Source organism: Magnolia sinica, chromosome 5 (genome assembly GCF_029962835.1).
Source record: "Magnolia sinica isolate HGM2019 chromosome 5, MsV1, whole genome shotgun sequence".
Taxonomy (NCBI): Eukaryota; Viridiplantae; Streptophyta; class Magnoliopsida; order Magnoliales; family Magnoliaceae; genus Magnolia; species Magnolia sinica.
Window position 1 is genome coordinate 72,064,007 of NC_080577.1, and position 27,862 is coordinate 72,091,868.

The following is a 27,862-nucleotide window of genomic DNA, read 5'->3' on the forward strand; positions in this document are numbered from 1 at the left end:
GACACATATGGACGTGGGCAGATTTTGAGACCCACTTCTACGAGAAACACTATCCCATCACCTATCGCCACGAGAAGGAGAGTGAGTTCCTTCACCTCCGACAGGGAGGGATGATAGTGGCTAAGTATGAGAACAGGTTCACGGTGTTAGGCAGGTACGCCCCGTTGATTCTGGCAGATGAGCCGATGCGTATGGAGAGTTTTTCTGAGGGCCTGCGACCAGATATTCGCTTGAAAATGTGCTGTCCTAGCATACCTAGCTATGCTGAGCTAGTGAGCATGTCCATGAGAGCTGAGCAGGACGGGGACAGGCAGTCCCGTATGCGAGCATCGATGGCTCCTAGGCCGCGACCAGAGATTTCAAGCAGACCATTCCTCGAGAAGAGGCCGCGGACAGATTCACCGCTGAGGCTGATCCCTCCACCAGTCCTTGTGAGGTGACCTGATGTGTGGTGTGCCTACCGCAAGAGGTCAGGCCACATGGAGGTGACTTGCTTCACCAAGATGAGGGATAGCGGCTTCTCACCGCCACAGAGGATTAACCGCCAGCTTCCCCAAGCTATATCAGCACCACCTCTACGCTCGACACCAGCTCATCCATCATTCCAGCCACTCGTACCTCGATCTAGGCCGCCTCAGCGACCTATGGCTCCTTAGCCCAACCGAGCTCAACAGGCGCGCGTCCATGCACTTACAGCGGAAGCGCCTGATTCTACAACTACCGTACCTTTGGCCTTCGAGCTCACCGCCCACATTGAAGGTACCTCTATATTTCTGTTGGTGGATACGGGATCCACTATATCCATAATATCATGTTCTGCAGTCCAACGCTTAGGGCTAAAGACGACTCCGATGGTTAGGGTGCGAGTTATCGCAGCACCAGGGACTTTTATAGATGCCACAAAAATGTGTGAGGGTTGCTTGATGGATCTAGGAAGTAAGATGATATGCATTGACTTGATTATCACCACGAAATACCATTTCGACGTCATCCTTAGTATGGATTGGCTGACTGAAGTGAGGGCCAAGATTGACTGCAAGACCCAATTGGTGACAGCTCACGGGCCTGAGGGCACGCCCTTTACATTCCCTGTACAGGTCAGTTGCCCTTTTCGATTCCTTTGTTATGCTTCCTTACTAAAGAATATTGACGGCCTGGTACTTGAAGAAACACTAATGGTTCGAGAGTTTGAGGACGTGTTCAGTAAGATACCTGGACTACCTCCTCGGCGCGAGATTGACTTCACGATCGACATTGTGCCTGGTGCGACACCTATTTCGTTGCCAACCTATTGCATGGCTCCGTGTGAGATGGAAGATCTGAGGAAACAGATCGATGATCTGTTGGATGCAGGCTTCATATGGCCGAGTGTGTCTCCTTGGGGAGCACCCGTGTTATTTGTGCGATTGTGTATTGATTATCGCAGGTTGAACCAAGTGACGGTGAAGAACAAGTATCCCTTGCCCAGGATAGATGATCTGTTCGATCAGTTGAAAGAGGCGCAGTATTTTTCGAAGATCAATCTAAAGTCAGGGTATCATTAGTTGCGAGTCAGGGATGAGGACGTGCAGAAGACGGCTTTCAGGACCAGTTTTGGGCACTACGAGTTTCTCGTGATGTCGTTCGGCCTGACGAACGCTCCGGCTATGTTCATGGACTTAATGAACAGGGTATTTCGGCTGTTCCTTTACCGATTCATCATTGTGTTTATTAATGACATCCTGATATACTCCAAGAGTAGGGAAGAGCACGAGGAACACCTGCGAGTAGTCTTGGATACTCTGAGGAAGAATCAGTTGTTTGCACAGTATAAGAAGTGCGATTTCTGGAAAGAAGAAGTCGAGTTCCTAGGACATGTGGTGTCCAAGGAAGGGATAATTGTGGACCTTGCTAAAGTAGCCGCAGTTCAGGACTAGGAGCAGCCCGGTTCGGTTACCGAGGTGAGGAGTTTTCTTAATTTGGCAGGTTACTATCGACGATTCATTCGAGATTTCTCAAAGATAGCCAGACCTTTGTCTCAGTTGACACGGAAAGATCTGAAGTTCGCCTGGAATGAAAAGGTAAAAGCAGCTTTTCAGGAGTTGAAGGACAGGTTGACGTCTGCCCCTGTGCTAGTATTGCCAGAGCAAGGGGCTAAGTATGTTATATATACAGACGCGTCTCGTGTCGGTTTGGGTTGTGTCCTTATGCAGAAGGGCAGGGTGATTGCATATGCCTCGAGACAGTTGAGGAAACACAAGGAGAATTACCCGACACACGACCTAGAGTTAGCAGCCGTCATCTTCGCACTGAACCTCTAGAGACATTACCTCTACAGAGAGGAGTTTGAGCTCCCCCGTTATCTCACTGACGGCCTACTTTATAGGAACTTCCCCTCGGTGGCTGCGTGTAGATCTGGAGTTGGTGCGTGGCGAGGTGGACTGCCGTTTTCGCAGCACGACGCAATCGTGCTCTGCTCTGTTTTTATGCAAGCAGATCTTGCGTTCGATCCTTGTTTGGCATAAATTTTGCTAGCCGATCTGGAGATCTGATCCGTTCGGCATCCTTAAGGCCGGTCGGTTGCATCTTGGGAAAGGTTTGGGCAGTCTAAATGGATGGTCCGATCATCTCCATGATCAAGAAATGGCTGCAGCGTGCGATCTCTCCAAATCCCGCGTAACTGATGCGTAAATGGGCTTACGCTGATGCTTGTTGGGGCCCATTATTGACGTCGACGGAGGAATCCATGCCGTCCATTAGATGCATAACGAAAAAACGGTCGGATATGGATGGTTTTTATTGTCTGTTGGTGCGGCACCTGTGATCTTTGTTCCACCGTCCGTCGTTCGTTTTAACGATCGAAAACTGATCTCCTTTGTTTCTTGAAATAAATCCACCTAGGCCTAAGTGAGAGGGGCCAAGGGCTTCTGATGGACGGTCCGGATTGGACCTTTTATGCACGGTGGTGGCCCACCAACTTCCGCAATCCGACCGTTTGTGTAACAGAGGAGACGGCTGGCCGTTTGTGGAGTTCCAGTCCAGGACGGTTTGACCGTCCTGGAGTTTCCGTGCACGCCTGGTGCACCCATGCTGTACATGTGCAATGCACATGTGGGTCCCATGCTGATGTATATGAGAGATCAGCTCTGTCCAACCTGGTTGCCATATGATTTAAATGGTTGACACCAAAATTGAAGTATTTCAAGATATCAGGTGGGCCCCAGATTGATAAGTTGTGGGCTGATCTGTCCGTTGGGACATTTCCAAAAAGATCCAATGGTTGATTTTCGACGTGTACGGTTAATTTATGGTCCTCAGGCCATGTATGAAGTTTCGAACCAAGCGGATGGTGGAAACTTTGTGATCTTGCAATCTGGCTGACTTTCAGGCCACTTGAGCTTCAGTTTCTCAATTTTCTCGGACCCCTGGCGTGTAATTTCTTCGATCTTTGTCCCCTGGAGTCCATCCCTTGCCCTTGGTAATGCCTGAGCTTTAAATCCATGCTTTTAACATCCTTTCCAGCCCATGCTCGTAAACATACTCTGCATCACAAATACGATTAAATCAGGTCATTAACCGGCATCATTCTTGTAAATCCAGGAAATAATTGGGGTCTAATATGCAGTATTTGACCCTCAACACAACCTTCAAGCAGCATCTTGCTAGTCCCGAGCAAGGTATGCGAAAAATAAATTGAGAATTACAGGACAATTTCTACGAACTCAAGAGATTTATGAAAAACAGTTCAGATACTCGAATTCTAAGATTCATGAATGTTGGCATTACTTTCTCCTGAAATCAAGCTCCCGGTAAACTTCATAATCAAGCTCAGATATTAATCCATTAATTAGAACGATTCTAAATATTAAATTCCATGGGTGTATCGTGTAATCTCGGCTTATCATTAAGGTTCACTTCTTAATTTCATGATATTATCGGTAAACACTAAGATAATTCATAATAACTAAAACTTTCCTCATGGGTCATCTTTTCAGTAATCGACCGTTGATATATTTTTTTTTCATTGAAATACCGCCAAGGGGATGAATCAAATCTTCACCTATAGGGAGCAAACCTATGATGAAGACCATTGCCCACCCCTTTCCGTAGGCTACTTTGGGAAATCAAACCTTCACCTATAGGGAGTAAACCTATGATGAAGATTATCCACCCAATCCTTTCAATTTTCTTAGGCCGGTTCCTTTCATGCTTAGTGAGTACCAAGTAAATCCTTCAATATCAAACTGAGACCTTAATGTGAAAGCGAGATGTGACATGTGAGATCATAACTCAATCAAAGTGTACAAACTTCTAATTCTGAATTAACAATTCAAACTTAGCTGTGAAATTTAATAGATAACTGAATCCAAGAGTCATAAAGTACCAACATCACGCATCTTGAAATTCTAAGTGCCCTGGATGGCCGTCAAAATCACTTCGAATTCATCAGAAATCCTGAAAAATTAAAAATTTTCACAACTTTTGCTCAAGACCAAGAAAACACTAATTAGGAAACCTAATCTCCCACCCCCAACCAAAAATCTACATTGTCCTCAATGTAAAAGAAATAAACATGCAATGCACATGGGACAACGGAAATATAAGACGAGTGATGGAAAGATAGTACCTGGACGAAAGAATCAAGAGGTTTTCCAAAGATATCTACGTAAGAGCGGGTAAGCACAAGAGAGAAACCAACAAAAATAAAAATAAAAATAAAAATAGCACAATGAAATCCTACCTACACCACTTTCACAGGTACTCTCGATTGCATTTAGCATATGCAACAAGCCTTTAAACCCCTAGGTTGCCCCTAGTGGACGAGTTTGAGTCTCGTGAGGGTTTGCAGTAATGTTACCCACAAACATTGAACTAACTAAAGAAATGAAATAAAGCAACTACCCTAGTACTATGAAAGCGATAAACCTACCTATACCTCCATCAGACTAGGAGATCAATCCTGGTAAACAGGATCAGTCAGAGGTATGGACATGTCCTCTGAATCAAATTTCTCGACAAATGGTTTCAATCGATGCCCATTGACTTTAAACTCCTTGCCATTGTCGGGATCTCTATTTTCAACGGCCCCATGAGGAAAAACAGTAACAACAATGTAAGGGCCAGTCCAACGAGATCGAAGCTTACCCGGAAAGAGATGTAATCGAGAATTGTACAAAAGGACCTTCTGACCAAGCGTGAATGATTTTCACAAAATGTGTTGGTCATGAAATGCTTTCATCTTGTCCTTGTAAATTCTCGAATTATCGTACGTATCATTCCGGATTTCCTCCAGTTCATTTAATTGAGGTTTGCGTAGCGAGCCAGCGTTGTCCAGATTGAAATTAAGATTTTTGATCGCCCAGTACGCTTTATGTTCCAGCTCCACAGGCAAGTGACAAGCTTTCCCATAGACAAGTCTAAAGGGAGACATTCCAATAGGGGTTTTAAAGGCAGTACGGTATGCCCATAAGGCATCGGTCAATCGGATTGACCAATCCTTACGATCTGGGTTAACCGTTTTCTCCAAAATGTGTTTGATCTCCCTATTGGAAATCTCAGCTTGTCCACTTGTCTGTGGATGGTATGAGGTGCTCACCTTATAAGAGATACCATATTTCTTCATTAAGCTCTCGAATGGTCTATTACAAAAGTGTGAGCCCCCATCACTAATGATGGCTTGAGGCGTTCCGAATCGAGAAAGGATGTTTTCTTTTAGGAATTTAATGACCGTGCAATGGTCATTAGTTCGACAGGGAATCGCTTCGACCCATTTAGTGACATAATCCACGGCGAGTAAAATGTACAGATTTCCAAACGATTGGGGGAATGGTCCCATGAAATCGATGCCCCAGCAATCAAATGCTTCAATGATAAGGATGGGATTCAAAGGCATCATATTTCGATGGGACAATGCTTCCAATTTCTGACAACGCTCACAGGCTTTGCAAAACTCATGAGTGTCCCTAAACATAGTGGGCCAGTAAAAGCCACACTGCAGAATCTTGGTCGTGGTCTTTTTAGCAGAAAAGTGACCACCACAGGCTTGTGAGTGACAGAAGGAGATGACGCTCTGATGCTCAGCGTCTGGTACACATCTCCTTAAGATTTGGTCTGGGCAATATTTAAATAAATAAGGATCATCCCAGAAAAAGTTGCGCACCTCGGTGAAGAATTTCTTCTTATCTTGCGCAGTCCACTGTGTCGGTATGGCGCCTGTAGCAAGATAATTGGCAATATCAGCGAACCAAGGTGAATGAGAGATTCTGAACAGTTGTTCATCAGGGAACATATCATTGATATGGGTCGCCTCAAGGGAATCAGAGGTATTAAGGCGAGAAAGGTGATCGGCCACTACGTTCTCTACTCCCTTTTTATCTTTAATTTCCAAATCAAATTCTTGGAGTAGAAGGATCCATCGTATCAAACGGGGCTTAAAATCATTCTTAGAAAGAAGATACTTAAGTGCTGCATGATCTGTGTAGATAATGATCTTGGATCCGATCAAGTAGGACCTAAATTTGTCCAAGGCGAACACTACAGCTAAGAGTTCCTTTTCTGTAGTCGAGTAGTTCACATGGGTAGAATTTAAAGTTCTACTTGCGTAATGAATGACGTAGGGCCTCTTATCTTTTCTCTGGCCTAGGACCACCCCAAGAGCATAATCAGAAGCGTCGCACATAAGCTCAAAAGGAAGGCTCCAGTCAGGTGGCTGCATGATAGGTGCAGTGGTTAACGTGCCCTTAAGCTTGGTGAAAGCTTCCTGGCATTGCTCAATCCACTCGTATGGAGCATCCTTTGGAAGAAGATTACATAAAGGACGAGAGAGGAGACTAAAGTCCTTTATGAATCGCCTGTAAAATCCTGCGTGTCCTAAGAAGGATCGCACGTCTCTGATGTTTTTGGGTGGAGGTAGGTTAGAGATAAGATCGATTTTTGCCTTATCTACCTCGATTCCTTTGGACGAGATGATATGCCCAAGGACAATTCCCTTCTGAACCATGAAATGGCACTTCTCCCAATTAAGTACCAAGTTCTTTTCTTCACATCTTTTCAGCACACATTTAAGACTTTCCAAGCACTTGCTGAAAGATGGACCGTAAACAGAGAAATCGTCCATGAAGACCTCTAGATATTGCCCCACCATATCAGAAAAGATACTAAGCATACATCACTGAAAGGTGGCAGGAGCATTACATAGTCCGAATGGCATCCTTCGATAGGCAAAGGTGCCGTATGGACATGTAAATGTGGTCTTTTCCTGGTCTTCAGGAGCTATCTCTATCTGGTTGTAGCCCGAATACCCGTCAAGGAAACTATAATAGGAATGACCAGCTAATCTTTCCAGGATCTGATCAATGAATGGTAAAGGAAAGTGGTCTTTCCTCGTGACGGTATTTAACTTCCTGTAGTCAATGCACATTCTCCAACCAGTAGTGACTCTAGTTGGCACGAGTTCATTATTAGCATTGGCTACGATGGTGATTCCGGACTTCTTAGGGACCACTTGAGTTGGACTCACCCATTGACTATCAGATATAGGGTATATAATACCCACGTCCAATAGTTTAAGAACCTCGGCCTTAACCACTTCCTTCATGTTTGGATTTAGTCTACGTTGTGCTTGCCGAGCGATTTTTGCATTATCCTCAAGGTATATGCAATGAGTACAAATCGAGGGATCGATTCCCTTGAGGTCCACTATCGTCCATCCCAGGGCTCCTTTATGCTCAATTAGAGTAGATATGAGCATACTCTCCTGTTCTTTCTCCAGGTGGGTAGAGATCACCACCGGGTATGTCTCATCTTGACCTAAATAGGCATATTTCAAATCAGAGGGCAAAGGTTTTAGGTCAAGCTTCGGTGGCTTGAGGTTAGACGGTAGAGGCACTACATCGGTTTGTGGCAATTCTTCAAATTGTGGCCTCCACCGGTTAACTTCAAGTACCGGTGCAGTATCAAGCAAAGTGCACGTCTCCCTAATCATGTCATCATCAAAATCATGGGAGTGTATCAGGCACGTCTCTAAATGGTCAAAGGACAAGGTCAGAGGTGTCGTATCTTCCACGAAAGAGTCAATCATGTTAATGTCGTGGAAATCGTCATCCTCCTCTAAGTTTCTGCCGTTATTGAAAAAAATGTTTGACTCCAATGTCATATTCCCAAAAGACATAGTCATGACACCATTCCTGCAATTGATAATTACATTTGAAGTGGCAAGGAATGGGCGGCCAAGAATGACGGGGATCTGAGTGCTTATGTTATTGATGGGTTCGGTGTCCAGGATGATAAAATCTACAGGGTAGTAAAATCTATCAACTTGGACCAACACATCCTCAATTATCCCTCTTGGTACACGAACAGAGCGATCAGCAAGTTGTAGTGTGGTTAGGGTGGGTTTTAATTCACCCAAACCTAACTGTTTGTATACCGCGTAGGGAATCAGATTGACGCCCGCTCCTAAGTCAAGAAGTGCATGATCAATTCGATGGTCCCCGATTACACATGATATGGTTGGGCTACCGGGATCCTTGAATTGCTGTGGCACGTCTTGCTTTAGGATGGCACTCACTTTCTCAGTCAAGAAAATTTTCTTTTGAATACTTTGCCGTCGTTTGGTCGTGCATAAATCTTTCAGGAATTTGGCATATGAAGGTATCTGTTTAACGACATCAAGTAGAGGAATGTTGACTTTCACTTGTTTCAACACCTCTAGGATATCCTAAGAGTTAGAGAGAGGTTTTGGTGAAACCAACTGTTGGGGGAATGGAGCAACTAGCTTCTCTAGAAGTTCCGGTTCTAATTTTTGTGGGGCATCACTGGATCCATCATTGTTGTCCTCTTCTGGTTCTTGAGGCTTTTCGGGCCTAACCAGAAGAGTTTTATCAATGATCTTTCCACTCCTAAGAGTGGTGATGGATTTAGCGTGCCTCATCTGATTTGAAGAGCTGGGATCATTAATCTCGTACTGCGGTTTAGGATTGGGGAGAGGTTGTGCAGGAAGCATCCCCTTTTCTATAACCATCATACGAGAATCTATCTTTTGCATAAAATCTGTAATTTCCCGCATTGCCTGAGCTAGCTCTTGTATGGAATTTTGAACCGGTTCCTCTTGAGGTTTCACTTGATTTGGATTTTGATTGAAGAAACCTGGAGAAGTAGCCGTTTGTCCATTCCTCCAACTAAAGTTTGGATGATTTTTCCAGCCAGAATTGTATGTATTGGAGTTAGGTCCAGTAAAAGGTCTTTGATAGTTGTTTACGGCATTAGCTTGTTCATTCAACACTCCTCGAAAGGCGGGTATTGTAGGACAATTTTCAGTTGTATGAATGTTGCAATCACAGATGCCGCAAACAATTTCATTAACCTTATCCTTCTTTCCTTCCATGGCCTCAACTTTCCTTATGAGCGTAGTCACTTTACACTTGAGATCATCCTCTTCTTTCAAGAGATATAATCCACCTTTCTCCTTTAATTGAGTTGGCCTAGACATGGTGTTCGACTTTGGGTAATAGTCCCATGATTGTGTTTTTTCAGCAAGACTATCAAGGTAATCCCATACCTCGTCAACATCTTTATTAATGAACTCTCCATTACACATTGTCTCGACCATTTGGCGCATGGAAGATGTCAGTCTATCATAGAAAAAATTTGTAATGCGCCACGTTTCAAATCCGTGTTGTGGGCATGAACTGACCAAATCTTTGAACCTTTCCCAACATTGGAAGAATGTTTCATCTTCCTTTTGGGCAAAGTTCATGATTGCTTTTCTGAGGGTAATCGTTTTATGATGTGGGAAGAATTTTTTTATGAATTCCCTCTACATGTCGTTCCATGTGCCAATGGATCTAGGACGCAGTGAATGTAACCACGTCTTAGCTTTCTCTTTTAAGGAAAAACGAAAGAGTTTCAGCCTAATTGTATCCTCAGATACATTAGGAAAACATAATGTAGCTATAATCTCATCGAACTCTTTCAAATGTAAATATGGACTCTCTGATTCAAGTCCATGGAATTTGGGAAGTAGTTGGATAACTCCCGGCTTGATGTCCATTTGTCCTGTGTTTTCAGGGAAAATCATGCATGAGGGCATACTCACTCCCGCCGGTTGTAGATAATCTCGTAAAGTACGAGGCGGGGGTGCCTGATGCACCTCATTCTCATCTTGGGTATCCTCCACCCTGGGTGGAAGTAGAGGAGGTTGGTCTTCAGCCATAACTTCAATTAACTCAGGGGATTTCGAGCGGTATCTAATCCTGCGATGGATAGTCAACCCCTCAACCAATCCTCCTTCAGTCAAGAGACGTCGAGTGTCGTCACGGGCCCACTTGGGCATGAAACACTCGCAGCCCTCAATTAAAAACCTAATCCTAAGAAAGGAAAAGAAAATTTAAAAAGAAAGAGAGGGAGGGTTGGAAAGAAATTACCAAATTGAAGCCCCTAAGTTAAGGACCCGCAAAATAAAACAAAATAAGTTAGATTCTAAAAAGGGGAGGAATAATCCTTTAAAAGAAAGGTAGTAATAAACTGATTTCTAAAAGAAGGAATTCCTAAAAGAAAGTGGAAATTTCTAAAATAAATTAGGAAAGTCCTAAACTAGAAAGTAAATTACTAAAAGAGAATTGAAAAATAGAAAGTAGGGAAGGAGCTTACCAAATTAGAAATTTCTATCTTAAAGGCCTACAAAATAGGAAGGTTAGTTTCTACACAAAAATTCTATAAGTAGAAAATTTCTAAAAGTGAATTTAGGAAACAAAGTTAGATTCTAAAAGAGTTAAAATTAGAAAGTTACTAGAGAACAAAAATAGAAGGTTAATCTCTAAAAAGGGAAATAACTAACCTAGTTTCTAAAAACAAAAGAGGAAAGTTTCTAAAAATAAACTATTTCCTACAAATAGAGAAATACTATAGTTAGAAAATTTCTAAGATTTAAACCTTAATTCTAAAAACAGAAAAAGTAGAGAAATTAGGAAGGAATTACCAATTTAAGAACTTATGTCAGGATCCTACAAAACAGGAAAACAGGTTAAGTTCTAAAAATAGAATAAAATAAAATAAAACGTTTATCCTAAAGTAAGTAAAATCTTAATCCTAACCTAATTCTAAAACTAATTAATTCCAGAAAAACGTATCTGTCAATCCCCGGCAACGGCGCCAAAAACTTGTTCATTCCTGGATGATGGGCTGTGAGGCCCCCACCTGATTAATGTATTGTATATTCACACCGTCCAGTCTGCTAGATGGTGGGACCCATCTGATGGATGAGTTGTATCTGCACCATCCATCCAATTTTCCATATCATTTTAGGCCATGGGCCAGGAAATGGGACAAATCCAAATCTCAAGTGATCCACACTGCAGGAAGCAATGGGTTGGATGTCCAGCAGGCCGCCATGATATGTGTGTTGCATACACACTGTCCATTTGGTGGGGCCCATCTTGCAGGCCGTTGTGATGTGTGTGTCGTATACACACCGTCCATTTGGTGGGGCCCATCTTATAGGCCCACCATGTTGTATGTGTTTTATATTCACTCTATCCACCTATTTTTCTGGACCATAGGGCTGATCTGTAAGGCCCATCTTGATGTGTATATTGACCTTACTGCCCATTTATTTTTTGGGCTATGTGGGTTGCCCCATCAAACCCACTATGATGTATGTGATGTACTCACTATCCATCCCGTATGCCTACCTGTGAGACCTGACCCGAGTTTTCTTGTGTTCATGTGTGTGTGTGAGTATGTATTTTGTTCATTTTGGTCCCGCGGTCCTACCAGTCAAATTTCGGTGACCCGCGACCTTCGGATAGTGTTTGCGGTTACCCTTGAGTTCAGTCATGTAAACTTGACTCGGATCGAGTTGAGACCTCTGCCTTTGCGTCCGTCTCGTCGTCGCGATTCCAACGCTGCGTCTCGTGCGTTAATCCGATATGTACATCTCAAGTTATGATCATTGATCGATATGGCCATTGATTGCATGATTGGTGGACCCCACCATGGGTTGCACATTTTCCCATGCCATCATTTCACCCTAGGCTGAGATTCCTAGAAAGGCTATGACCCTAAGCCTTCTTAATATCACCATAGGCCACCATCATTGCCTAGGAGAGAATGAGCTCATCATTACAAGTCTTAAAAGTCTCTCTCTCTCTTTCCCTCTCATTTCTCTCTCTCTCCTCTTCTTCCCCAGCAACTTCCCTTCCATCTTCCTCTCTTCTCCAGCCCCTTCTCCCTCAAATCCCCTCCCATCTAACCTTCAACAATCCATCTCACTCATTGAAACATGTCCCTTGGAGCATGAAGAGAAAATTGATGTAAGCTTGGAGTGGGATCCATTAAGGTGGGTGATTATAATTGCTGATCTTCTTTTCTACCCCTTTGATCTTATTTTTCTTCCTAGATGGATCATATGGGACCCACCAATCCATGGTGGGGATCCCATTTGATCACATGGATGTGGCTCTTTGGCCCATCCTACATGCATGTCATGATCCATGATGGGGTCATTCTCTATGGACCCCATCATGATGTATTTAATGATCCACTCCATCTTAAGGTCATCTAGACCCTAAGAATCATGATGGGTGTAATGAGAAGGTGTGGACCCCACCGTGAGGTGTGATGGGTCATACCTCAGATGGCCCATGAAATGGTACCCAAAAAGGAGGCCCATAGGGGTGTCCACCTTGTTGGGCTGTCCAGCCCACATGTATGGAGGGAAAATATACACTTCAGCTTGGTTTCTCTGAGGGATGGGCCACTTTTATGGACCCCACCTTACTTTATTTTATGAAGAAAATACTAAACCTCCATTTTCCCCCTCTTGGATGAAGGTTGGGCCCACCTTATTGGCTAAACAATGCATGGACAGCAACATCTCTTCCTGGACAGATTGAAATTCCTAATTTAATTAAAATATTTATGAGTATCCAAAAATCATAAAATTTTGCAAAGAGGTGTTTCACTCATGGTAGGACCCACCTACAAAATTTTGGAGCCAATGGACACCTGTACACACCATGGTGGTGGCTGGATTGGCCCATTACAATACGGTGCCCAGATCAGTCTGATTTTTAGGAAAGATTGATTTCTTTAAATAAATTAAAATATTTATATATGTCTAAAAATTCTGAAATTTTGTTGCGATATGTTACACCCATTCTAGGACCCACTTACCAAATTTCATGGCCAATGGACCTATGTGCACACCGTGGCGAGGGCCGGACTGGCCCACCACGTTGGGACGTCCAGGTCAGTCCGATTTTCTGGACAGTCTATTTTATTTAAATAAATTAAAATATTTCTAAGTGTCCAAAAATCTTGAAATTTTGTGGTGGTGTATTTTACCTATGGAAGTATCACTCTGTAAAATTTCTGACCCAAAATACATTTGATTTTCCCGTGGTATGGCTGGAAGTGGTCTGCTAAGCAGGGACGCCCAGGCTGGGGCATCCAGCCTGCTTCATGGGCCCACCTTGATGTGTTGAATGTCCCACCACCCATCCATGTAGGGTCCTTAGGGGATCGATCATACTTGCCCCCTTTTTATTCAATTAGAACCCATTAGGTGGATTTTTGGGCCAGATATCCTAGGCCCATAGGGCTGCCTACACATGGGACATCCCTGCCTTAGGCTACTGCTGGGCCTGCATTCTAATGGTCTGGCCCATTTCATATATGTATTGCATATCCTCTCTCATCTGGTGGGGCCCACAGTGATGTGTATGAGCCATCAAGAATTAATTATACTAAGAAATACTTCTAATGTTGAACTCCAACCAACCCAGAAATTTGGGTGGGCTGGAATTTGGCATTGAGCCCAATAACTGTTGCCTATAGATGTTCTTTGGGGCAATATGGCCCACTAGATTTGAGGAGGATTTATGTCAGTATCTTACCATCTTAATTTTATATTTTTTTGGGCTTAATTAGTGTATGATTAAAGGCCCATCCCAAATAGGATTCTTCTTGGGCTAGTCTCTTAGTTAAGTATGGGCCTTATAGCCTTGGTTGGGCTGGAACTTTTGATAGGCCCATTGAACCCTTGGGTCCTATATTTACCATGTCATTATGATGGGCCTTATGGGCCAAATACTCAAGTAGTTGGGCCCTTGTTTGCCCACTATAATAAATCCATACTTGGGCCAATATGTGGGCCCAACTTACATGTGTTAAAAATTTAAGGATTTCCCATATGTTGGGATAATGGGCTGCCCATTAGGCCCACCACAATGAATGAACCTATGACCCTTATGGTTGGACCCTAACCTTGCTTAAGGGCCCACCAGGTTGCCTTTGTTTTTGGGCTTAGTGTATGGCCCACTAGGCCATGGATTGATTGTGCCTTGGACCTTTATTTGCATATGTAGCAAGCTACCTTTTGGGACCCAGTTGAGGTTGGATGTCCTCCTTGGTGGCCCTAAGGTATGCCCATAGAGACCCTTATAGGTGGTTAAAGGCCCACCTTGGGCCTAGCCATGACTGTTCCTCCTTAGGATTTTGACTCTCTTAGTTTGTGGGTCATCCCAAAGTACTGAGCTCCCACTAGAGGACTTCTCTTCTTCTTAGAATACCTGTCAATGTGCCTATATCTTGACCCTCCTTGGGACAGACGATTTCATATTCCACAGGTAGCACACTTACATCGTTGCGACCCCTATGCATCATTTGTATGAATTGATTGCATTGTATAGTGGTCATTCAGGGATGAAGTTTCTCCCCTTGTGCACATTGAGTGCCTGAAACTTGTGCATGATCTGTGTGTGCGACTTATGCACTGGCATCGCATTTCATGAGGATACTGCCCTTGCTTCATCAGGGCCTTGCCTCCACAGGGACATTTATAGATGGCCGCATGTGTGGACACCGAAAATATTACTTGAGCATACCGGGTGCATAGGATGCCCATTGGTGAGATTTCCAAAACTTCCATGGTACCAAGAATCTGCTCCAACGCCATGACCGGGTGGAATACATGAGCGCAAGAGGGCCTTATATCCAAAAACTTGTTCACTCCCCAAGTATAGGGTTGTGATGTAGTAATAAACTCGGTAAGGCCGAGGTCGAATCCACAGGGACTGATACCTGTACGTTATCTGAAACCAAGTAGAACTAGAACTAGACTAAGATGTGATCTAAACCAAATAGAATTCAAGGAATAATTGTGGAATAAGTATCTAAACTTTAAGGAATTCAGAGGAAGGAAACTAGGGATTCAGAGGATCCACTTGTAGAGATTAGGGAGATCTTATGCCTGTTTCAAGAACTCAACTGGACTTAGAGTCTCATCTTCATCCAGTTGAAGGGTGTAACCATGAAAATCAACTGAACTTCTTCTAATATAATTTTAAAGAGATGAAAGGTATATGAATTAGAATGGATTCCATCATCTAACCATACCCAGGCGACAAAGCAAACAACAGGATTAAACTAATTACCAACCAATCAACAGTGCATGAAAGTTAGGAAGGGTACTATCATCCAACCATGCCCAGGAGACGATGGTGAACAACAGGGCCTCCTGACGTCATAAACATTAAAAGAGAAAAAGAAATATTCAAAGCCATTGTAAACCCATTGTAATTTTAGTCACAACAGACCATTAAAGACTGAGAAAATATTCCTTTAATAATCAACTTAAAATCAAATTAAGTTCAGGAATTTAAATTGAATGCATAGAATAGACTCTCCCATCTCGCTACAGGCTTCACCTCTTAGCCCTAGCTAAGAGGTTTAGCCACACATGAATGGCCTGAACAAATCAAATGAAAATAGAAATAAAAAGAGAAAGAAAAGAACAAGAAGGAGAGAAAAGAAGAACAGCCTTACGTCCAGCAGCCACCCTTCATTCCCACGGCTGCCATGTACTCAGCCAAGTCTCTCTCTCTCTCCGTTCCTCAGCTTTTTCTTCTTTTCTTCTTCTTTTCTTCCGTTCCTTCAAAGCCAAGCCCAACTGTCTTCTTCCCTTTCCTTCCCGTTTCCTCCCTGCCAAGCTGTTCCTGTCACGCCCCAAACTCGGAAACCGGGCTCACAAAATTCCCGATCGCCGAATCTGGCGCCGACAGCCTCCGTAGAACCCCATTCTCGGCTCCCAGCGCTCATTCGCCAGGTTCCGATCCTGGGATGCTACAAGGAGGATTTTCAACATCAGTTTGATTCGTAATAAGCATAACCAAAGGCATAACCCACAAACAACAACCAAAAACTCCATCACATTTCCACTATAATCAAAACTTTACAGGTACAATGAGCATAAGGGAAATACAATGAAGATAGACCAAAACTCCAAAAGAAGATCAGCCACGCGTCCAAGCCTCAGCGATCCAACATCACCTGCACGCAACGGTCGTGCATAAGCTTATAGAAAGCTTAGAGGGTGGTGAAAGTGTATGCTCAAGGTGATAATGTAGTCATGCAGTATCAGAGTAATGCGGAAAATGCTAATGAATGCTAAGAATCCCATTAGCCGTACCAAGGCCATGCGGTGCAAAGAATGATGTCGGCCATACCAAGGCCATGCAATGCAAAATGCAAGTCAAGCATACAAATCCTCATCTAAGTCCACATGTCAATACGGCTCAAATCTGGAATATCACCGGGGTCTAGTACACTCCAAGCCAGATTGCCGCCCCATCGCGCGCAATAAGGTGAGTGGAAAAGACCTCACTATCCGCCCGCCAATATCGGGCTCGGCTCGTCAATAGCGGACCCATTCCTCGAGCTGGTCAGACTCAACCTAGCATTGCCCCCTACTCTCGGGCGGGTAAGGCCGCACCCCCTTCCAACCGACCACGACACGGTGGAAAGCGCAACCGTCGTAATCGGCACTCGGCGCTCATGCACCCACTCGGTCTAGACGTTGTAGCAACATCCTGGTACCATAAGGGTTTAGGGACTTTCACCCGAGGATATCTATCGCACCCCATGTAGAAAGATTTCTAGTGTCCAATCCCGCCAACCACGATACGTCTGTGGCTAATCCTGATGTCGCTAGGGCGTACAGTAACTATACCACACAATGCGAATGCATGAATCACACTATTCAGTCATGCAGCAAATCCTGCGCATATCGTGCGCTCATGTAGGGCAACACCCCCCTGTACGGGAGCCCCTAAACAATCTGCCCGAAGGCCATGCTATGATCAGTCATTTCTCATATCAAGCATACGTATGATGCATATGATCATGAATCATGGAATTAAATATGTTATATGGGGTGGATGATGTTCATAATGAAGATGGGCCTAGACGGCCTACACACTACACATATGGGAAGATGGGCCTAGACGGCCTACACACTACACATATGGGCCTAACAGTGGACCCAAGGGAAAGTCATAATGCGGACATTTAACCACACTACACTTACAATGTGGACGTCAAACCAACATTGCTCCCAAGGCACGACTGCCACAAATATCAGTTCATAAGCTATTTTGGGATCATACATTGCAATGGACCTTAGGTACATCCATTGGACCCTTAATTACATCAAATTAGCCAAGTCACATGGGCCTTATATTCATTAAGTGAGCCACACCAATGGGCCTTATGTACATTGCAATGGGCTATAACCCGGGGGCTTCAGAACATATCAAATAGGCCTAAGCTTATGGGCCTTACACGTGTCAAATGGGCCTCGACAGTTGGGCTCTATATGTACATCAAATGGGTCTACTCACCTGGGCCTTATATGTATCAAATGGGCCTCACCAATTGGGCCCCATGTGCACATCAAATGGGCCTCAACTCATTGGCCCCATTACATCAAATGGGCCTCGACCCATGGGCCCCTAATACATTGAATGGGCCTCGACCCATGGGCCTTTTATATACATCAAAGTGGGCCTCAACCATGGGTCACAAGTACTGAGGTGGGCCTCAATCACGGGCCTCAACATTAGTAAAAAAAAAAATATACATATAATATAGTATATAATATGTATATAGTATACAATATATATACATAATACATGTATATAATATTATATGAAATATAATATTATATATATATATATATATATATATATATCTATATATATACACACACACACACATCACAGTGGGCCCACACACTCATCACAGTGGGCCCACACACATCAAAGTGGCTCCACGTCCACCGTCCAGGCGGACGGTGGGAATGAAACACATACATCAATGTGGGCTCCATGTGGGGCCCACCATAGTGTTTATATCCCATCCGGACCGTTGATAAGGTCCAGCAGACCTAGATGAAGGGTGATAAAAAGTTTCACCTTGATCCAAGATTTCTGTGGGCTCAAAAAGGGTTTCAAAGGTAAATGTTCAATCCCACGGTTTCATACGGTGTGGGCCACCTGCGTCTTGGATCAAGCTGATTTTTGGGGTGGGCCCACGTCAGGTAGGGGCCCACCATATGAACGGTTTAGATAGCATATAATCATCAAGGTGGGGCCCACGGCTGCAGCCGTGGGTGGCTGCTCGGTCGTCGTCCGCCCGAGCGCAGGCAGCGCCTGACACAGCAGCAATAGCTGCTGTGATCCCTTTTTTGATTTTCATTTTTCCATGGATTTTGCAGGTGGGGTCCACCTCTTGCAGATCTGCTCCGTCCAATGGCTCCCCATGCCTCGCGACAGTCAAAACAAGCCCAATATTGGGCCTGTTTCAGCGTATGAAAGGGTTAGGAAAGGTTTCAATGGTGCAAACCTCCATTTGCCACGGTATGGCCCGCCTGAAGGTCTGATGGATCCCATCTTTTAGGTCAACGCCTAAAAAGAGCTTAGGGAAGGAATGGATGGTGTGGATTTAATACATACATCAAGGTGGGACCTACATGAATGGACCACCCCACTTGGAAACAAGGTAACACATATATATATATATATTTCATCCAGGGGCGTCCAGCATCCCTGGACGTTGCACACGCATGGAAGCCTTGCTCAAGTGGGCCACCTCATGGTGAGTGGTGTGTGTACAACACCTAAAAGGTGGGTCCCACTTCTAGATATTTTGGATAGAAACACCTACTTCATAGTGGGGTCCATTCAAGTGGGCCACACATCCTCATTATCACAAAAAGAAAATAAATAAATAGATAAAATAAAGGGAAGAGAGATAGAGAGTGAGACCGTGTGATGGAGGGACCCCGGCACTATGGGCCCTCCCTTGCACTAAATCATACATCAAGTGGGTCCCATTTTATGTGGCCCATTAAAAATTAAATCCAACGGTGGAGATCCCTTCTCCACCAAATTAAACGGTCTAGATGACCCTAAACATACAAGAAAATAAACATCATGATGGGGTCCATGGAGAATGGCCCCATCATGGAATGATCATGATGATCCAAGTGGGCCATCGGCCACATCTTAGGGTCCAATGTGAGATCCAAACCATTGATCGGTTGGCCTCACTTGGCCCATCTTATAAATATGAAAATCTACCCTATCAAGGCACCCACCACTTGATCTTCTTGCTCCCTTGGCTTCCTTAGCTCCTTGAGCTCCTCTTTGATGGAGGAAGATGAAAAATGGATGGTTGAGATGAGAGATGAAGGGGTGGGAAAGGTGGACCTCACAAATGAAGTTTTCTCACCATGGGGAACTCATGGTGCTCTCTCTTGGATTTGGATTTTTTTTTGAAAAAAAAGAATAAGAGAGATAGTTGTAAAGGGAGGGAGAGAGAGAGAAAGAGATGGGTGATGGAGTGATGGGGGATGGTTTGGGTTGAAAATGGTAAAAAGAGGTATGGTTGTTGTTGAAATTTGGAAAAGAGGAGTGGTGAGGTGGAAAGAATGGTGGACTTTTGAAAAAGGTGGGGATGGGTTGATGTACTTGAGGTATGGGATGCTTTAATGGTTGATTGATGGGACTAATTGTAGAGATTCCCTCGAAATCCGCAACGCGCGGTGTTTCTTCGGAATAAACGCTGATCGGCATCTTCTTACCTAGGTATCGGTTCGGTGCGCAAGTCACGGCATTGGAACCGCGGCGACGACGCGGTCGCTATGATATAACTTTCGGACCAAGCCGATGACGGTGCGTGGGACCTGGCTTAGGATCGTGCGCAAATACCGAATACGGTGCGAAGGTTGCCGGAATTTGACCGGAAGGATCGCGGAAGCTAACGGAACAGTACGGATTAGGACACGGGTCTTACAGTTCCAGCATCCGCTTCCTTGTTTTTTTTCTTCCTTTCTTCCTTTTTTTCCTTCCTCCTCACTTCCAAAACGAGAGCTCCCCCGTTATCTCACTGACGGCCTCCTTTATAGGAACTTCCCCTCGGTGGCTGCGTGTAGATCTGGAGTTGGTGCGTGGCGAGGTGGACTGCCGTTTTCGCAGCACGACGCAATCGTGATCTGCTCTGTTTTTACGCAAGCAGATCTTGTGTCCGATCCTTGTTTGGCATAAATTTTGCTAGCCGATCTGGAGATCTAATCCGTTCGGCATCCTTGAGGCCGGTCGGTTGCATCTTGGGAAAGGTTTGGGCAGTCTAAATGGATGGTCCGATCATCTCCATGATCACGAAACGGCTGCAGCGTGCGATCTCTCCAAATCCCGTGTAACTGATGCGTAAATGGGCTTACGCTAATGCTTGTTGGGGCCCATTATTAACGTCAACGGAGGAATCCATGCCGTCCATTAGATGCGTGACGAAAAAAATGGTCGGATATGGATGGTTTTTATTGTCTGTTGGTGCGGCACCTGTGATCTTTGTTCCACCGTCCGTCGTTCGTTTTAACGATCGAAAACTGATCTCCTTTGTTTCTTGAAATAAATCCACCTAGGCCTAAGTGAGAGGGGCCAAGGGCTTCTGATGGACGGTCCGGATTGGACCTTTTATGCACGGTGGTGGCCCACCAACTTCCGCAATCCGACCGTCTGCGTAACTGAGGGGACGACTGGCCGTTTGTGAAGGAGTTCGAGTCCAGGATGGTTTGACCGTCCTGGAGCTTCCGTGCACGCCTGGTGCACCCACGCTGTACATGTACAATGCACATGTGGGTCCCATGCTGATGTATATGAGAGATCAGCTCCGTCCAACCTGGTTGCCATATGATTTAAATGGTTGACACCAAAATTGAAGTATTTCAAGATATCAGGCGGGCCCCAGATTGATAAGTTGTGGGCTGATCTATCCGTTGGGACATTTTTAAAAAGATCCAATGGCTGATTTTCGACGTGTACGGTTAATTTATGGTCCTCAGGCCATGTATGAAGTTTCGAACCAAGCGGATGGTGGAAACTTTGTGATCTTGCAATCTAGCTGACTTTCAGGCCACTTGAACTTCAGTTTCTCAATTTTCTCGGACCCCTGGCATGTAATTTCTTCGATCTTTGTCCCCTGGAGTCCGTCCCTTGCCCTTGGTAATGCCTGAGCTTTAAATCCATGCTTTTAACATCCTTTCTAGCCCATGCTCGTAAACATACTCTGCATCACAAATACGATTAAATCAGGTTATTAACCGGCATCATGATTGTAAATCCAGGAAATAATTGGGGTCTAATATGCAGTATTTGACCCTCAACAGTACGGATGGAGGCTTATGTTACCGTGGCCGCCTATGCGTCCCGAACCTCCCTAACTTGAGGAAGGAAGTTCTTGAGGCTGCTCACGATTCCAAGATGGCTATGCATCCAGGCAGTACGAAGATGTATCATGACATGAAGAGGTCGTACTGGTGGGACAATATGAAGGCTCACATAGCAAACTATGTGTTCCATTGTCTCACGTGCCAGCAGGTCAAGGCAGAGCATCGCCGACCTCCTGGACTACTTCAGCCTATGCCCATAGTAGAATGGAAATCGGATTTCATCTCTATGGATTTCATCTCAGGGCTACCGAAGACGAGGAAGGGGCATGATTCCATTTGGGTGATCATGGACCGGTTGACAAAATCGGCTCATTTCCTCCCTATCAGAGTTTCGAACTCTGCAGACGAGTTGGCCAGGTTGTACATCAAGGAGACTGTACGTCTGTATGGAGTTCCCTTGTAGATCGTGTCAGACCGAGACACAATTTACATCCATTTTCTGGACTCGCATCTAGGAAGTGATGAGTGTAAAGTTGAAGTTCAGTACTGCGTTCCACCCACGGACTGACGGGTAGACAGAACGAGTGAATCAGATTCTGGAAGATATGTTGGGAGCCTGTATGCTGGATTTCAAGGACAGTTGGGATGACTATATTCCTTATGCAGAGTTCGCCTATAACAACAGCTTTCAGGTGAGTATTGGCATGGCTCCTTACGAGGCACTGTACGGGCATCCGTGTAGGGCACTGCATTGCTGGCCAAAAGTTGGCGAGAAGAGCCTGATTGGCCCAGAGTTGGTTTAGGCGACTTCAGAGAAAGTCGACATTATCAGGCGCTAACTTTTGGCAGCACAGAGCAGACAGAAGAGCTACGTCGATACGAGACGGCGACCGTTAGAGTTCGAGGTTGGGGACCCTATATTTTTGAAGGTTTCCCCAATGAAGGGAGTCCTTCGGTTTGGCAAGAAGGGGAAGCTTACACTGCGATTCATCAGCCCGTTTCAGGTACTTGATCGAGTAGGTGTGGTGGCATACCGCCTTGCTTTGCCCACACCACTTGCGGGCGTGCATAACGTATTTCATGTATTTATGCTGAAGAAATACGTTCCCGATCCTTCACACATTATCAGATGGGAGCAGGTCCAGTTGAGCGAGGACGCTACATATATACTGCGACCGATGCATATCCTAGACAGGAAGGACCAGGTGTCGCGTAGCAAGGTTATTCCACTTGTGAAAGTGTTATGGACGCATCACACTGAAGAGGAGGCTACTTGGGAGACAGAAGCCGAGGTTCGAAAGAACTACCCTCAGATTCTCGAGGAGTATAAAAAGGTATTAATTTCGAGGACAAAATTTTTCTTTAAGAGGGATAGATTGTAACATCTCAAAAAAATCCGTATAAGGACCCGAGTACCTCCTCAGGCAAAAATCACATAGGACGAAATCCTATAGAAATTAGGTTAATATTAGCGAGTGCTAAACTAGAATACTAATGAAATTAGCACTAATCATTTTAAATATGATCTGTAAGCCAAACCGTGCAGAATCATTGACGCTACGTTACCCTGAAATCTAGAATCCATCCCTAAATTCGGTTGCTCTCGGGAGCACACCGAAACTCCGTATCGGACCTGGACTGCATGTTGAGTGTCCGATGACCGTGAAACTATGCAGTTATGATCGCATTACTAGACTTGACAACTCCTTCGAAAATCAAGTCTTAATTGTGTCTAAAAATGCACAACTTGAACCCGAAGCAAAGTATGTGAGAAACGTGAATATCTTCAGAAATAAAATCCGAACTTAAGTAATCTGAGTCGTGTCGCTTGCGGGCCAAATATAAGGATTCAAACCATTAGATTCGGACCCAAATACACCCTTGGATCAGGAGAAATGTCCCACACATGTCGATGCACTTGTGGCCCTGATCGAGTGATCGTGACCGTTAAACTGAAACTGGTCCGCCACGGCTGATCTGCAAACCCGATCGGAACGAAAACTCAGCCTAACCTAGATCCATGGTCAGGGAGCTTAAGTCCAACCGCACGTGGAAAAGGGGCCACCAGAAGTGCTCCGTTGGGCTGAAACAGACGCCCTTTGGATATAACCTAAGTATACCTTGGCCCTGGGGCCTTTTCCATTAGTCCTGGGCCTATATAAGGACCTTAAACTCTCTCTCTCATATTCCATACGAATTCCAAAACCCTAAGAAAGAGAGTAGACGAAAAGGGAAGGAAAGAGATAGAAAGTGAGAGAGTGAGTTGGAGATTCCTCCTAGGATTCGATCTCATTGCTTTTCGGGCTTAACTACCGTTTCTACATCACCATTCTGGCGATTCCAATTCCGTTCTTAGATAAGAAAACCTAACCCTAATTTATTTTAGGGTTTCAGATAGTGTAAGTTATGAAATAGCTAACCTAATTCATGCTATAGGTTGTCAACCACCGTTGACAAAGGCTGTGTCTAAAACGAATCCGTTACGCTTTTACCGGCGTAAGGTGCGGACTATAAATGTTTAAGTTATGATTTTCAAGGCTTCCAATGCCAGTTAATGATTTATGATTGACTTGAATTGTTATCACATGCTTAGACACGTTGTTCCTGCACTTTACACATATATATGAACTATGTTGAATATAGTGTATTCTTGTGTTTGTCGAAATGTTTGTATGAGTATGGATTCTAGATATGCTTTTGTCATGATTAACTGTTTTAGACATATGGTTGAGGTTTACGTGACAATTCCTTAGTGAAAGGATTTACCCTAATACGTGTTGTCACCAACATACATCATGTATGTTGGAATATGTAGTCTAAGTGTTTGTAGAAATGTCTGAATGAACAAGTGTGTAATAAATCGTACTTTATATGGGCATTGAGAAGAGATTCTCAAATACCTTAACGATGTGTATGATTTTCTCCATGTAACTTATATTCTTGTCTGTTTTACGTAGACACTGCATATGTGTGAATTCATGTTTAAGTTGAAATCCATCAAATGCTCACATGCTTGTATGATTGGAATTGTTGATCCGTTACTGTTCTGATTAGCTTGTATGATTATCTGTTATAATTGAGTGTGTTTGGGACTACAGAATAGTCCAGGAAATCGGTAACATGCATTAAATAGGTGGCTGAGGTTGATTTTGCCTCATAGGACGTGATCAATAAATCCAAACCGTACTTGGGATGCTGGCAGTGGTTAGGCCACATGGAGTGCTTACGTACTTCATGTCGGTCAACTCAACGTGCGCTCGTACTAGTCGAGCTCGTCAAGTAACCCGATTGACCCGATGTATGTTCACCATATATGGACGCTACTGCTTGAATCTAAGGTACTAAACTCACCAGTGAAAACCCCTTTAACCTTGGTACCTCAATCAGCTAAGACTCATGAGCCGGGCATGGTGGTATGGGACACCATGGTCGAGCTATCGCCCTACGCTGGGGTGACGAGCCTCCCCGTAGTGTCCAATGAGCAACACAGTCTCGTGAGCCGAATACGGTAGTATGAGACACTGTATTCGAGCTGTCGGCCTATATTGATAAGGTGACGAGCCCTTTGTAGTGACCTCAAGCGTACGCTAAGACTGCGTAGAGGCGACGAGCCCTTACGTAGCAACAAGAGTACACTAGGCCTGCACTGATAAGGTGACGAGCCCTTTGCAGCGACCTAGAACCGCAATATCATATGAGAATTGCTATGAATGACGACCCTAGAATGGATCATTGTTTGGGAATTAATATAAGGGAGGTACTTTAGCTTCCCAATCTTGTTGTATGAAAAGGACTAATAAGAACTTGGTAATCATAATCATGCACCAAATTGCATGTGCCGTTTGGCGATGTGTAGAGAGCACGAGGAAGTGACTGACATGCGCGACCATTAGATGAAGATCGCTGAAGGAATGCAGGCGAGGGCATGCATCATTTATTCATTCCATTCCTACATTAATCAGAGTACTTAGGGATGTTCGATTGTATTGCTTTATCATTATTGCTTGACTGAATTGATAACATGTTAACCTTTGCTTTATTATTCCACTGAGTTGATCAGTCACTCCCACGTTATGGGACGGTGTCTTAAACACCAACCAGACCCTATTGTAGGTTCAGATGATGGCGAAGCCTGCGAGGCGGAGCCGAACTTTGAGGATGATGAGGAGGCATTCTCATATATGCAGCATTCAGGCGGGTTCTCATAGACCTGTTCTGAATTGACGGGGCTTCAGGGTTGTACTTGTAGTGGACTATTACATTTTTGACATTTTGTATTTTGAAACAATACATGTAATTATTGACTTGGCAAGGCACACATACTTTAGGGACTTATACTGATTTGTAAAATTATACATATTCGTTTCAGTCTTCCACTTGCGTATTACAACTGTCCCTGGATTATGTTTTGCTGATTTGGCTTAATCTTATTCATGTTTTATGCACTAATACATATAGCATTTAATCATCATTAAATATGTTACATAAGTGATGCGTTGAAACTCGGGAGTTGGACTTTTACTCGACCCCCGATTTTCAGGGCGTTAAAATTGTCCAGATTTGTGACTTATCTTGTGGATGATGAGAGGTGGAAGGCCCGTCGTTTCATGAACGGCTTGTGTCCCGCCTTCAGGAGTCGTGTGGTTGCACACCTGCTTACGACGTTCGATCAGGTTCTTCAGAGAGCCCTGGTCTACGAGGATGATTCGGCCACCTTGCAGAGGACTCGTGACCAGGGAGGAGACCGAAAGAGGAAGGCACCCTCCAGTAGCCCCTGTCAGTAGTAGCACCATCGATGTACGGCTCGCCAAGGATTTCGACCACCAGCAGTGCATCCAGCATTATCTTCGAGACTATTCACAGGTGTTTTCTTTGGTTGTGGTAGGACAGGACATGGTAGGCATGACTGTCCCCGTCCTCAGTAGCAGCAACATCCGAGGGCACCACAATAACCCCCACATCAGCCTCCATAGCAGCAGTAGCAGCAACCACAACACTAGCCTCTAAGGCCTCCCCTGCAGCAGCAGAGGCAGCAGATTAGGCCACCGCAGCGGCAACAGTAGCAGCAGAGACAGCAGAGGGGACATGCACCTCCCCCGCTGGCCCAGGGTAGATTTTATGCCGCTCAGCAGGACCCTCAGTCATCAGGAGGGGTAGTCGAGGGTATTCTTCCTGTTTTCGCTTGCAATGCACATGTGTTGTTTGATTCTAGAGCATTCATTCTTTTGTGGCTAAGGAGTTATGCCGATCGACTGGCCTACCATTGGAGTCCGCTCATGAGGCTTTATCGGTATTGACTCCCTTGGGGAAGACTGTAGTATTGGATCGATTTTGCTCGTCTTGCCCCATTTTGATTAGGGACATCTTTTTGCCTACGAATTTATTTATGTTGCTGATGTCTTAGTTTGATATTATCCTGAGCATGGATTAGCTCACCAAGTACCATGCCATATTGGACTGCTCCGCAAGGACAGTCACGTATGGTATACCCGGCTTGCCGCTGTTCTAGTTCGTTACCGAGCCTAGAGGAAAGTCGTTGTCTAGTTTGATGACGTGTGCAGTAGAGGAGCCAGTAGTTGTGTACATAGATTAGTTGTCGATTGTTTATGATTTTCCCGACGTGTTCCAGGAGATTCCAGGGTTACCGTCGCACCGATAGATTGAGTTCCAGATTAATCTTGTGCTTAGTACCGCGCCTATCTCGAAGGCCCCATATCGTATGGCACCGATGAAGTTATGGGAACTACAGGAGCAGTTGGACGAGTTACGGGAGTTAGGCTTTATCCGTCAGAGCAGTTCATCATGGGGAGCCCCGATACTATTCGTGAAGAAGAAGGATGGCTCGTTGAGGCTCTGCGTGGATTACCGCAAGCTCAACAAAGTCACGATCAAGAACAAATACCCGCTCTCGAGGATCGACGATTTATTTGATCAGCTATAGGGTGCATAATTCTTTTCAAAGATTGACCTACGGTCTGGGTATCAACAGATTCGAGAGGAGGACATCCCGAAGACAACCTTCCAAATGCGCTACGGTCATTTTGAGTTTCAGGTCATGTCCTTTGGACTGACTAATGTGCCCGCTGTCTTTATGCAGTTGATGAACGAGGTCTTCCAACCTTACCTTGATCAGTTTGTTGTATTTTTTATCGATGATATTCTGATCTATTCGAGGACCCATAAGGACCATGAGCTGCATTTGCAGATTGTTTTGTAGACCCTCCGTGCCCATTAGCTTTATGCAAAGCTGGAGAAGTGCGAGTTCTGGCGGGAGGAGGTGAAGTTCCTCGATTACGTAGTGATGAGGGAGGGTGTCACCGTGAACCCCTCGAAGGTAGATGCCCTGCGTTAGTGGGGCCAGCCCACGAACGCGTT

The 27,862-nt window shown here is 44.6% G+C and overlaps 1 non-coding gene across 1 annotated transcript; it reads left to right on the forward strand.

Annotated features, from left to right (window-relative positions):
* Positions 1-9,647: 9,647 nt before the first annotated feature.
* LOC131247444 (small nucleolar RNA R71) lies at positions 9,648-9,754 on the forward strand. Its single transcript, XR_009171741.1, has one exon. It is a non-coding gene; the product is annotated as a small nucleolar RNA R71 (small nucleolar RNA).
* The last annotated feature ends 18,108 nt before the right edge of the window (positions 9,755-27,862 follow it).